Raw genomic sequence first — 13,539 nt, forward strand, 5'->3', positions numbered from 1 at the left:
CATACATATATCCCATTTTTGTGAAATGCTTATCCAATCTCTTTCCAATCCTGCCTATCCTCAGATTATTATAGTTTTCATGCAATATTTTATATGCTCTACTAATTACCCCTTTAATGGCAGCTTCTGTTCTAGATTCTAAAAAATTTACCAATGCTTTTTCATTTAGGACTCCCCTAGTTCTTTCTCTATGCATATACTCAGATATCAATCCCTGATTGGGAAGTCACAGTCTAAACTGTAGTTCAAACAAATTATTGGCCTCTTCCCTTTCTATTACATTTCCCTATCTAGTTATTTGCTCCCTGCACCTTGGTTCCTTTGCCAGTTTTCTTAAATACATTCCAGCCCCCACCTGACTAATCTCTGTATCCCTAACAGCAGTTCTATCAGCAGAATCTCCCTTCTCCATTCATGTGTAGGCTTACTACTTGGAATACTCGCTACTACTTTATGGATACAATATTCTGTACGATCATTTTTATTCTCCTTAAAAGCCTGCATCCAAAATCCCAGTCCCTCCTTGTTTCTTGAGCTTCCCCCTGTTTCAACATCATCCCTTTCAACTTTGAATTATAGTTTTCTGCTTGGGTAATGTATAGGAGCCTTTGCTGGGTACATACCTCTCAACTTCTTAAGAAATCTGGACAAAGGCCCAAAAATAGGGACATTTTAAATATTGCTCTTACAAACTTAGACAGCCGATAGAACATATTTGCTGAAGGGTATGAAGCCTGAAACTGAAATGTCTTCAGTTTAATGATTTGCCACTAATTTTCCAAAAAAAAAAAAAAAAAAAAAAAAAAAACAAACACACCACTTTTATGAAAAATGGACCAAAAATATCAGGTAAAAATCTGGACATTCTGCAAAAATCTGTAGAGCTGAGAAGTATGTGCAGGTCTGAAATACCTCTTCAAATCGATGTCAGGTATAAAATATCTGCATATACAGCCAGCTTTTCTTGACTACCATACCCATCATACCCTTAAATTTCCGAGTCCCAAATTTTCTTTGCCAGTGGTTCTAAATATGATGCAAACAACAAAGGGAAAAAGACGCCCCTGCCTGGTTCCTCTCCTCAACCAGAAATGATCAGAGAGGACCCCACATACTAATTTTCACCCCCCAATCCCTCTTATCCTCCTAATCAACCTTATAACTTTTTTTCATCAAGACCCAACAACAATGGTATCTTCTTACATTATGCTTCCTTCTGGATAATCCGTGTTCTGTTAATGCTGTCAAATGTTTGCCTCAACTCCACAAAACCACACTGTTCCATATATCAATTTTGGCATTACTTTTGTCATGTTTACCCATTACAGACATGAACACTTTCTAATCATAGTTTAGTATTGAAATGGACCTGTATGAAACTGGGTCTAACAGATCTTTACGTATTACACCTACCACTACTTTCTTCAAGAATGTTACTTCTCTTAAAATACTGTTAAACAAAACCTTCCAGACCTTTCATCAGTCTTTCCCCCTTCCTAGCTTCCAAACTTCTACAGGAATACCATCTATTCCTGGGGACTTTCCTTTCGACTGGGTATACATCACAATTTCTCCTATCCTCTGGGTATACATCACAATTTCTCCTATCCTCACCGTTAGTATTCATCTACCTCTAACCTTGGCATATTTAATTCTCCTATAAATATTCCCATTTGAATTTCTTGATTTCCATATTTCTCCACTTTACAGACTTTCATAGAATTTCTGAAATATTTCTAAATACCTCCACAGGATATCTTACTTTCCTTGTTATAGGCTCCCTAAGCCTGGTGACAGCCCTTTCTTTCTGTTGTCAGTTACTGTGTTAAGTTTTTGTGATCTACTGCTATAAAATCAAACAGTTGCTTAACAGCAATCTTTGTAAACTCATTACCAAGGTAATTCCTTACTGTGAGAGTCTTATCTTGATCCTGCATAGCTCATCTGCTACACAATTTTGTCAAGATGGAAAGATCTGTAGAGTGAGACTGGGCTACACAGCTACATCCTCAGGCTACCATGGTTGGTGTGCATAGATGGTAAGATCTGCTTCCCCCTTGCTTACTTACAACCAAAACTACAGTGATGTGTTAAACACTTGTAATGGTTCTGGGGACCACGGAGGACTGTCAAGAGGATTTCCAAGTGTGCCATCATATTTCACATTTGTATGTTTTGGTCCAAAGATTCTACATTGCCCATGCAAAAATCAGAGCTGTCTTATGCTGGGGCTTAAAGGAAAATTAGGAGACCTAGATTTTGAAAGTGTTTTACCCCTCCCCCCACACAAAAAAAAAATCTTCCTTTTCTCAAATCTCAAAACTGGGATCTGAAATGCCAGAGGACGTTGATAATGAGACCATACAGATTAGAGAAACCTTTAGAATGACAGACAACACACGACCCAGAATACCAAGACATTTCCTAAGACAGTAGTCCAACTGGAAAAACTCTGGAATAGATCTAGATACTAATCTAAGATTTTTTTTTCCAGGAAAAAGTAGAAGTGGAACATCTAGGGAACACCCCAGAAAGAGAATTCTGTAAGGAGTTGTCAAACAAGACTTCTTCTAGAACCTCAGTCCATGTAGGAGATCTCTCGCCAGGAGAGAAATTCCTGACACTTTGAAAAAAGACTCTGCAAAGAGAAGAAAGGAGTCCAAACAAGGAAAATGTGAATACCTTGCAGTTACCATTAGGCTATCTGAACAGCAAGATACTTTGCGAATACCCCAGAGCAATAGAAAGACCAAAGGGTATTGCAGAGAACTGAAAATACGATCCAGACATAGAAAACCTTAAAATCTGGATCTACAGGAATGGGTTGATATGCAGCTTTTAAATCTAAGGCAGTCAGAAAACTCAAATGTGGAATGAGCAGCAATTTTGAGAACTGATAACATTTTGAACTTTAGCACTATGTTTGTTTTTTTTTTTTGTTTTTGTTTTTTTTGGGGGGGGGGGTGATTCACAACTTCTCCAAGAATCTTCCTTCTTTGGCATTAGAAATATTCTTGAATAGAATCCCTTCCCTAACTGAGGAGGAGGAACCATTTCCATCACCCCCTGAGATAGCAGATTCTGAATGACAGGAGGGAAAGTATTTGGTCTGGTAGATATGGAAGGATCCCTCAAAAAAAAAAAAAAAAAAAAAAAAAAGGACATGAGAATCCCACAGCTATCTGTAAACTTGGAGAACTACTTTCAGAACCCACCTGTCTAAAACATTGCCAGAGACATGGATGTTTAGATTTTCTGGAAGTATTAAGCTACAGTGGGGAGGAGAGTCTTGTAAATAGTTAGACTTACTACACTATCCTTTGTTCCAGCGGATTCCTCCTTCCATTCTGGAACCTCCCTAACATTACTTTTTAAATATTTGCCTGAAATTTTTTTTTTGCTTCTTTTTGACAGGAATTTCTAAAGAAGACATTTGCCAGGCAAAACTTCCCTGGTTATGGGCAAGTAGAGAAGAATTCCCCTTTTCCCATGACTGACAAGTGGTTCTCCCTTGCCTGTTAAGTATACTGCGCAAGTTGCAAAGACCATGTCTAACCCCCGGTTCACAGTGTCTGTAGGGACAAGGAGCCAATGAAAAAGATTACGAATGGTCTTGAAGAAACAAAATTACCACAGCAGAGTCACCCATCTGCCAATGGGGCACATTAGCAGTCTGCTGTGGCAGCAAAGGCTAACCGGTAGTTTGTGCCACCGTAAAGCTGATAAAGGTGCCAGATTCCTAGGGAAGCCTACAACAATAGCTGGTAAAAAAGTACTTTTTAAATATGTGTTTTGGTAGAAAAAGTACTTAATTCACATACACCAGCCCCCAAAAGTATAAAATAACGTACAACAGAAAAAGTACTTTATTTTGGTGGAAAAAGTTAACTCTTCTGTCAATAAGTTACTTTAAACTCACATGACAAACTTTTTTTCTAGCTTAAATTATATTTTCACAGAAAAAGTTCACTTTGTCAAAAAGTGAGGAAGGTTTTCCCCCAAAGGGAACTTGTATGTCCACCAATGGAAAGTGTTAGCCAACCTTCAAAGCCTGCAAGAGAAGTGATGTTAAGCATCAGGAAAGCTTTAAAAAGCTTAATGCCCAAACCATTTTCTTCAGTTCAGCTCGAACTGAACAGTTTTGAGTGTGTGGACTGTATCCAGCTTTGGAAGCTGGCTGGTCGTTTTATCCTCTACTGGACATAAACCGCACAGCCAAGGCTACTGCACCAGTGGCATCAAGATACATAAATGAACTAAACTGCAGCAGAAATCAGGATTTTAATGATAAAACCTTATAAAAAAGGCAACAATTACCTGCAATTTAATACTACTGTTAAAAAAAAAAAAAAAATTAAATACATAGGATAAGCACTTTTATTTGCAGTACACAACATTCAAACTTCAGATCCATTTTAAAATCACTGTGTGAAGGTGCTTTTATAAGCTCTGTCACATGACTACACTCAAGAAAACTTACCTTTAAAACTATAAGCAGTTTAACCATCCAAAACACCTTAAAAATCATCTTTGTGTAGTTGGCATGCAACTTTAAAATGCTTGCTATAGATAGTACATCATTTAAACCTGGATACATAGTAGCATTCAGGTAAATCTGCCAACAACTCTTTTTGTTCAACAGTTTGCCACATCTCGCCCTTAAAATCAGCATGTACCTTCTCCAATATTATAAACTACAAGGTGTGACCTGTATATTGGGAAATGTGTTATATAAAGCATGACATTTTTGCTGTTATTATGGCATAAAGATGTTCATATAATCTTGATCTCACATCTATAGTATACAATCGAAGTTTTTAAAAGTTTTAATGTCATATTGTCGAACTTTTAAAAGTTCAAAAATGTAACCAAAGAAGAAAACCTACCTGAACGGTTTAAGCAGGGGGGAAAGCCACCCCCAACTCTTTAAATATATCAACTCAGAGATAGCACTACAGTGCAGAAAAGGGAACTCATCCAAGAGGTCATAAAAGAACCCAGAACATCTAAAGAACTGCAAGCCTCATTTGCCTCAGTTGTCAGCGTTCATGACTCAACCATAAGAAAGACTGGGCAAAACTAGCATGCATGGCAGAGTTCCAAGGCAAAAACCACTACTGACCAAAAAGAACAAAGGCTCTTCCCACTTTTGCAAAAAAAAAAAAACCTTAATGACCCCAAAGACTTTTGGGAAAATATTCTGTGGACTGACTAAACAAAACTTGAACTTTTTGGGAGGTGTGCGTCCTGTTACATGTTGAGTAAAAGTAACAGGATTTCAGAAAAAGATCATGCCAACAATCAAACGTGGTGGTAGTGTGATGGTCTGGGGCTGACTTGCTACGATTGATGGAAACATGAATTCTACTTCCTACCAAAGAACCCTGAAGGAGAATGTCCAGCCAGTCTGTGACCTCAAGCTGAAGCGCACTTGGGTTCTGCAGCACAATGATCCAAAACACACCAGCAAGGACACCTCTGAATGGTTTAAACAAACAAAACAAAGGTTTTGGAGTGGCATAGTCAAAGTCCGAACTTTAATCCAATTGAGATGCTCTGGCAGTTCATGCTCGGAAACCCTCCAATATGGCCGAATTAAAATAATCATGCAAAGAGTGGGCCAAAATTCCTCAACAGCAATGTGAAAGACTCTTTGCCAGTTATTGCTGCTAAGGGTGCCACAACCAGTTATTGGGTTTAGGGGACACATAGGGCAATATAGGTTTGGATATTTTTTTCCCTTAATAAAATAAATCGCTAAAACTGCATTTTGTGCTTACTTGTGTTATCTTTGTCTAACATTTAGATCTGTCTGATGATCTGAAAGATTTAAGTGTGACAAACATGCAAAAAAGAAAAACATGGAAGGGGCAAATAATTTAACAGTGCAATGAAAAAAAGTATGTTTATGACATAGGCTCCGTTACATTTATATAAATGACAAACCATAACACAATCTCAGTTGCAAACAATTTCAAACCATGCCAAAACAACTGTAGCTGTAAATCTTTTGCAATCACTTAACATATTCAGTCAACCATTACATAGCTCATTCAAATCCAGCCTTCTTTTAAACCTCGTTCCTCCTCTGCATGTATTGATCCAAGTTACCATTTTTCCTATGTAATTTGTTCCTACCCTTTTCTAAAGATCCCAGTTCCAGTTGTTTTAATTCTGTTTAGACTTCTATTTCCATTTTTTATTATTTCCATTTTTTTATTAATTGCTTTTTGGTAGCAATCATAATTAGACTGAGCAAGGTCTTATGTCTAGGCAATTCTGAGTTTGAATCATCTCAAAAAATCATTTCCCTTAATCACTTCAACTTGCTCACCCAGCATCTCGGACACAGCGGTCTGCAGAGAACCTTTGAAGTCTACCAGCTCATCGCAGTTGCGCAATCTTCAGAGTTTTGTATATACAACTTGCAGGGACAGGTCTTGCCCCTTCTACAAAAGGTAGATTATTGTCTTTCAATATTTTTTAATCTAAAATACTATTTTTGCATTCCCTCATTTGATAGTAACAAGACTTTTATAAGAATAAAAATTATTCTTGCATATTATTGTACACCATCTTTATACACGCACTTAGCTGAACGCTAGAGCCAAATGCAGTCAGTGCCAATATCAGAAACTAGAACTTCAATACATACTGGCATGCCCTAGGATAAAACACCAATGGACACACCCCCCTGCTACTGCTCAATTCCAGGGTCTACACAATTACAGTTAGACATTCGATTTCTGCAAGGTGTGCATGGCTCTCTTGGCCTCCAACATTTCAGAACACGAGATGGCGGTTCCAAGAATGTGCATTTTGTTACTAGAGCACCCGCCTACTTAGATTTTGGTGGAAATGAGGGACTGCAGCCATTTACTCTTCTCCATGACCTTGTATGAGACTTTCCACACTACTCAGCAATGGTAAGGTGCAGCTTTTAGCACCTGAAAGGTTTTACAGGGGGCTACATTACTCAGCAAAAGTAAAGTGTACACAACACAATAAGCAATATTTCATACTGTTACATGGTGAAAGGACTTTACTGACATGTTACTTCTCCAAAGGTCATCTGTAACCAAAATCTAAATTCTGACACTATCTCCACGATGGTATTACTAAAACAAAAGTTAGACAATACGCGTGTTGCCCATTGGATTGCAAACTTGCTATCAAACTGATTACAAGCTTGTGAGTTACTGCTACCCTTTCTGAACACAAAATTAATTATAACTTGTGAGGTACCACAGTGATGAATGTTGGTTCCGGTCTTGTTCAGCGTTCATTTTGTTCGCATTCAAAACAATATCCCAGAAGCGCGGTGATCCAAGCTTGATGACCAAAGAATAGGAACAATTATCTGCTCATCTACCAATAATAAACAGTTCCAGCAAGGGAAGGAATATGCACATAACAAATATACCTAAATTGGTCTTCAGCTAAAAGCAAAAATGCATGCACCATATACATTACAAATGTTACTCCTTTCTCAGAATACATATTTAGTAGAGATCTGGGTACTTGTGTGAACAACTCTTATTCGATCATTATGTTTCTAGCACAAGTCAGAAAATACTCTATGGCCCAGTTCATTTCCATGTGATGACAGATGGCAGTGGCAGCAGAATAACTATGAACATCAGGATCCAAAGAAATCATCCTACTGCTGCACTACACCCTTATAAAAATCAGTAATACAATGCTCCTTTTACAAATATAATAATTAAGCATATATCTCTTAGTTAAAAAAGGCCCTAAAGTTAACCAACTATAAAAATTAAAGATCTTAGATCCTTCAACTATCCTAAAAAGATTACTATGACTTTCCCTATACTCAGCAGCCTACCAGTTACTCAGTAGTGACCAATATCACCCTTTTCGAAGCATGAAAGACAGCACTATCTGACCTATTCCTCCTCAAAACCAGTGGCTATGCAAACATCTGCACCAGGGACCTTAATCTATACCAACAAATCACTCACACGAGGGATATCAAAGATAAACACACTCCCAATTGTTGGAATAAGATACCACAACAGGTCAAAGTACTTTAACTCAAGTATTCAGTGCTTGCACGTGTAGACAAAATTCACACCAGAGTTAAAGGATGACCATGCTCCATTTCGGAGAAGCACTATTCAGTAGTTGAAAAGGACAGCAAGAACTTCTTAAATGTTTCTATTTAAAAATGTACCCATCTATCCACCCTCAACCCCCTCCATTTTGCATATTTATTGCTTTTGTTTACCAGGACAGTCTTGCCAGGCACAGGACCCATTTTCAGCAGAGGGCTAGGGAGAAAGGCTCCAATTTACTGCCAACAGTAAGAGTGACATTCGATTCTCAAAGCATCTTCTGTGTAACGACATACATGAATGGGCATTCCTTAGTTGAAGGTTGTGTGTTAGGCCCGGCAAGCCAGTACATAAAAATCTACTGCCAATCATTAGTGGACCAGAGTTCCGCCGTGGCGACCCCTAACCGGGAAAAGCCGAAAGACACAAAAGTCTTTACTGTTGCTAGTTTCAAAAAAACAACAACATGCATTTCAAGAAATACAGTGGTGACAAGAGATGGGAGTTAAGCAACAGAGGACAAGGGTAGATGAGTAAATTAGAACAAAAGGGGATTAAAGAGTTGGTTATAGTACAGGTAGGATGAAAGGGACATGGGGGAAGGTGAGCATAGATTAGGTTGAAGAGGAGCAATGTGCTAACCTGGTACAGCATATTTGCAAAACCAGGCCTGGGGTGAAAAGACTAGTATAAAGGCATCATATGCATTGTTTTATAATTTACAGTCAGTTTCATTTGTGTACAACAGTTCCATTATACAGACATGTGACACCAGCTACAAACCATTTTGATTACAACAGTAAAATGGGTAGTATAGGGGGGGAAATTAAGATAAAGGATTAGAGCAGCAAAAAAATAAATAAATTAAGGGAACACACAAAAGGAAGATAATGATGATGACATGATGGGAGGAGGATATAGTTATGACACCAGAACATGTTTCAAGCAGCACAGAGTTAAGGCACAAATTCATATAGCTATATTACCACACGTTTAACCAGAAGTGCGGTAAGTGCAGAGACATCTACCAGGTGTTGCTTCAGTTAGCAATTAAAGTCTTTCAGGTTGCAGTTTTATGGCATTCCAGCTATAAGCAATACATTGTGAATAAAGGGACTATCCTGCATAGCTTGCTTTAGTTATGTAGATAATTAAAGCATGGAGGATTCCTAGTAGCTTAAGGCTAAACAATGCAGTAAAGAGATGGGAACTTTTCACGGTTGTGCAGTAGTTTTAAAGGTTTTAATTAACTGAGTACAAAATGTAGTTTGAGCCAGTATAGTTTTAGAAAGACAGTGATATTTTCTATATTGTTGGCTGGTTGTGAATTTGGCTACTTTATTGTAGCATTGTTCTAGTTTGAGTGAGACAGAAGTTGACATTGGCTGGGATACAACAGGCATACAATAAGGTGCAGAATAGAAAATAAAGTAGCTACATTTTGTCTAGCAGTCAGTAAGTAATGTTTTACTCTACAAAGGCAGCCGACCTTTTGCTAACTTCTTCATAGCCTTCTGAAGGTGAAGATCTATAAAAAGAAAGAGCATCTACCCTTCAGAAATACACAAAATGGAAAAACACGGGACCCAATTCAATGAAGCCTACACTAAGTGTACACGATATGTATTCAAGAACATTCTTATCACATTTTTGGTGCTTTCTAGTCAGAGAGATTACACTAAGTGTACATATAGTCTACACTTTGCATTAACCTTAATGAATCCCTGTCAATATTTAAAGGTGCAAGAATATCAGTAGGCAAACTAAAATTAGCAAGAAGGTTCAAGTTATGTCCGTTCACTCAGAACACTGTACACTTCCTGTAAGCTTTACTGAATCCCGATAACACACTTTTTAATTTGAATTTGAGAGAGAAAAATACCTAGAGTGATGGCACCCAGGACAGAAGCCCCAACATGGTGTCCTGAAGTTAAACACACAGTGTGTATATATATATATATATATATATATATATATATATATATATATATATATATATATATATATATATATATATTTATATATTATACAAAAATGTGACAGCCACTCTTGATGGGACACCCCCCCCCCAAAAAAAAAAAAACAAAAAAAAAAACACAACAAAAGATTGATGCAAGTGAAACACTTAAAACAATAAAACATCAGTACATAACACATGTAGAGGGAGTGCAAATACCACATAGGTAGGTGCTAGGTTAGCTCCCCTTGCTCACAATTTTAAGCCTAACAAATTTCCCTTTTTGTGCTCAAATTAACCTGTCACATTGTTACAAACTAGCCTTGTCCATCCGATGGCTGATAAATATTACCCTTCATGAGAATAATAGGGATCATTCCACATATACTAGTCTAGATAACTGGGCACCGTGTGTGCCCTTGTTCTGTTCCTTGTCTTGAATTGCCTCTTGCACATTGCCCACATAGCTTCAACGGAGTTGATATGGGCACCTGTTTGGGGATCCACAAAATTCCGGCTATGATTTACGGTCTGGCGTTGGTAGTGCATCCCTTGTATTTGGGCAATCCCATCGTAGGCCGCCCACTGGTTCGGAAATTGTGGTTCCTGGCAAAACATGTTTCTTGATGAGTGGCAGCAAAGTAGCTGCATCACATTTCTCTAAAAATGTAAGGAAGCCACTCTTCTCATCACAGTCATACATCCCGAACACCCGGAGGTCCTGCTTATCCAGGTTTCGCCATCGGTTGTACTTGGCACGAACAAGAGGGCTTTCATATATTTGCACTACCGTTCCAGGACCACCGAGCAACATGGCGTCCTGTAATAGTCTCCAACTGCAGATGTCTCTGCAGAACGAATACCAGTCCACCACTGACCTTGCAAAAACACCAAGGTGGTCCGCAGCCATTACTGCAGGGAACTTCCACAGCCAACAGTACAGAAGCTTTACCAGACATTGTAGAGGCAGTCTACTTTTGGAAAAATAAGTACCAGTCAACAGCTCACTCTCTTCTGCATGCCTTTGCACGGCAATTCCATAGGTAGGTGAACTTGTGAGGTGCAAGTGAAGCCCTGCTGCCACATTTCAAGCATTTCTACCCAGATTGCAAGATCATATAACAGCAGACCTTCTGTGAAAGAAACAGAACTACAGGGTCAGTATGACCACTTTATACAGAAAATGAAGATCATAAAACGATTTGCTCCAATTGTTTGAAAACTTATGAGAAACCTGCATGTTAAGGATGTGCCAACTGCACTGGTAATGGCATAATGAGTGTGCCTGTTAAACATATTATTTGATTGGAAAGGGATAATTACTCGATGCAACACCTTTATGTAGTGCCTGTTAAACACAGTATACTGTCTCTGCTTATTTGACATGTTTACATATTTACTATTATTTAACCTTATTTGACCGTTACATTTGCACTGTGTGTCAATCACAGCACATTGCCATTAATACCATCCGGCATGTCAATCACGGTGGGCACGTCCATTCCTGCGCGAACTCGGAGGTGGCTTAATACACTTCAATATCGACAAATAAACTAACATGGCAACAAAACATTAAGCAATTAACGACCAGCAAACTACAATTACTCCTGAAAATCCAGGGAACACATCTGTATACATCATCATGCACGCCAATCCGTACACTCAGCGATACAATTTTTTTCACTTTACTGTTAAAAATTACACCACCGTAGAACGCCTACAGTTTATTTTAATATCATACTTATATGCTTGGGGTATGGCACCTTTTCCTGCAGGATTCAAATTAAAAAAAAAACAAATGCCCAATAAGAACACTGTCCTGCAAAACAATAAAGGTACATATGGTAAGGACTCCAAAAGTGCCCGGTGACTAACAGGACAGTTTTAATCGTTATTACAGTTAAAAGGGCACATATCAACAACATATGTGGAGAACTGGGGTAATAACAGTCTTCTTTATAAAGTGAAGAAACGGTACACCTAGTTCCCACAAACTAATCCAATAGATTCTAGGTACCATAGAGTGAAAAACGAAGGAAACAGAACACTTAAATCCGTAGTCCCTGGGATTACAAGGCGCTCTTAAAAACACCATAAACACAATCAACCATAACCACGAAACATGCCGTTTTAAACCGCACCCCCACCCCCGCAGTTCTGCCCCTATTCATAAAGTCATTTCCGAGAATACCCCGGAAAGCCACTAAAATGACAACTTACAAGGCACTTGTTTGTTGACAAAGACTCTGACCGTCTCGTCCTCGTTACATAAACTAAAGCTTTTCAATTCTCTAGTGTGGAGTGTGCTACCTCCGGAACTGACGACAAGGAAGCAGAACTATGCGGAACTTGAAAAATATGGGACGATAGCCCCAAATAAAAGCTTAAACTATGAATGACAACCATTTAAAAATCTACTATGATATCAAAGATGTCAAAATTGTATCCCTCGAAAATCCAGTACTCTTTACTATCATTTCCTGCAAACAGCGCTACACCCAACACCCTCTTATTCTCTTCCCAGCGCGTTCTCGCTTTCCATTAAACACGCCCTCATTTTACCACAAGCTCCCACTCGCGCGTGCCCTCAAGTTACCACAAACCCACAGTCTCCATCCTTCGATTAAAGCGCGCGAGTCGAATCGCCATTAACTGCAGTACAAGTAGACAGAAAAAGAATCTAACTGAAGACACTAGTCACACAGTTGCACATTTCTCTGCACACATTAAATTATATATATATATATATATATATAAACACAAAAGACGAAGCGACAAATTCTTACATGTTACCCCAGTTATACATTAATTCAGATATCAAATATACACTGACTATAATAAAAACCTTACTGATAAAACTAGAGCACAGCACATAAACTAATTTCAAGACAATACCCTTCAACAATCAGGAAACAGCCCACGACCCGCCCTGCCGGTGTTCGTGGACCATTTTCCTTCCACACCATCAACCAGATAGAGGGACCCAATAAATAAAACCAGCAAAAACTATAAATTCTAGAACACTATCATAAAACCCATACACGCCAATAAAACCTACAATATACTTCAAAACTCATTTACCAACAGTTGTATCGTCCTTGTCTTCCTTAGACTCCTTTTTCTCTTTTCCCAACAAGAAGACCCCGCCTCCCTCCAACAAGAGAGCGGAACCGACCCGCCCCTTTCCACTGCGTTTGACAGCAAACACCACACCCCGTGCTTTGGCGTCCCCCTTCCTTTGGGCACTTTTTACAATAAATGGCCAATCAGAAAATAGGCTTCGTTGTTCGTGGATTAGTGATTGACGGCAACTGTAACTAATCCGAAGTATGTTTAGTTGAAAAGCTTCATTGTGTCACCATACAGCGTTTCGCGTTTGCTGTCGGGGAGGTAGGAGGTGTGTTATATAAAGCCTATATAAGAACGACTTTCTTTATATAGGCTTTGTACTTTTCGTAACTGTGGGAATTGGTGGAGTAAAAATGTTTTTTTTTTTGCGTGTGATGT

At 38.6% G+C, this 13,539-nt stretch overlaps 1 protein-coding gene across 1 annotated transcript in view; it reads right to left on the reverse strand.

Annotated features, from left to right (window-relative positions):
• Positions 1-13,235, reverse strand: part of LOC122809323 (transforming protein RhoA) — a 637,733-nt gene extending 624,498 nt beyond the window's left edge. The window contains exon 1 of the mRNA XM_044080724.1: positions 13,114-13,235. The gene's annotated coding sequence lies outside the window, so the exon portion shown is untranslated. The remainder of the gene's footprint in view (positions 1-13,113) is intronic.
• Positions 13,236-13,539: the final 304 nt, after the last annotated feature.

This window comes from Protopterus annectens, chromosome 8.part0 (genome assembly GCF_019279795.1).
Source record: "Protopterus annectens isolate FY-2018-M chromosome 8.part0, PAN1.0, whole genome shotgun sequence".
In the NCBI taxonomy this organism is placed as follows: Eukaryota; Metazoa; Chordata; order Ceratodontiformes; family Protopteridae; genus Protopterus; species Protopterus annectens.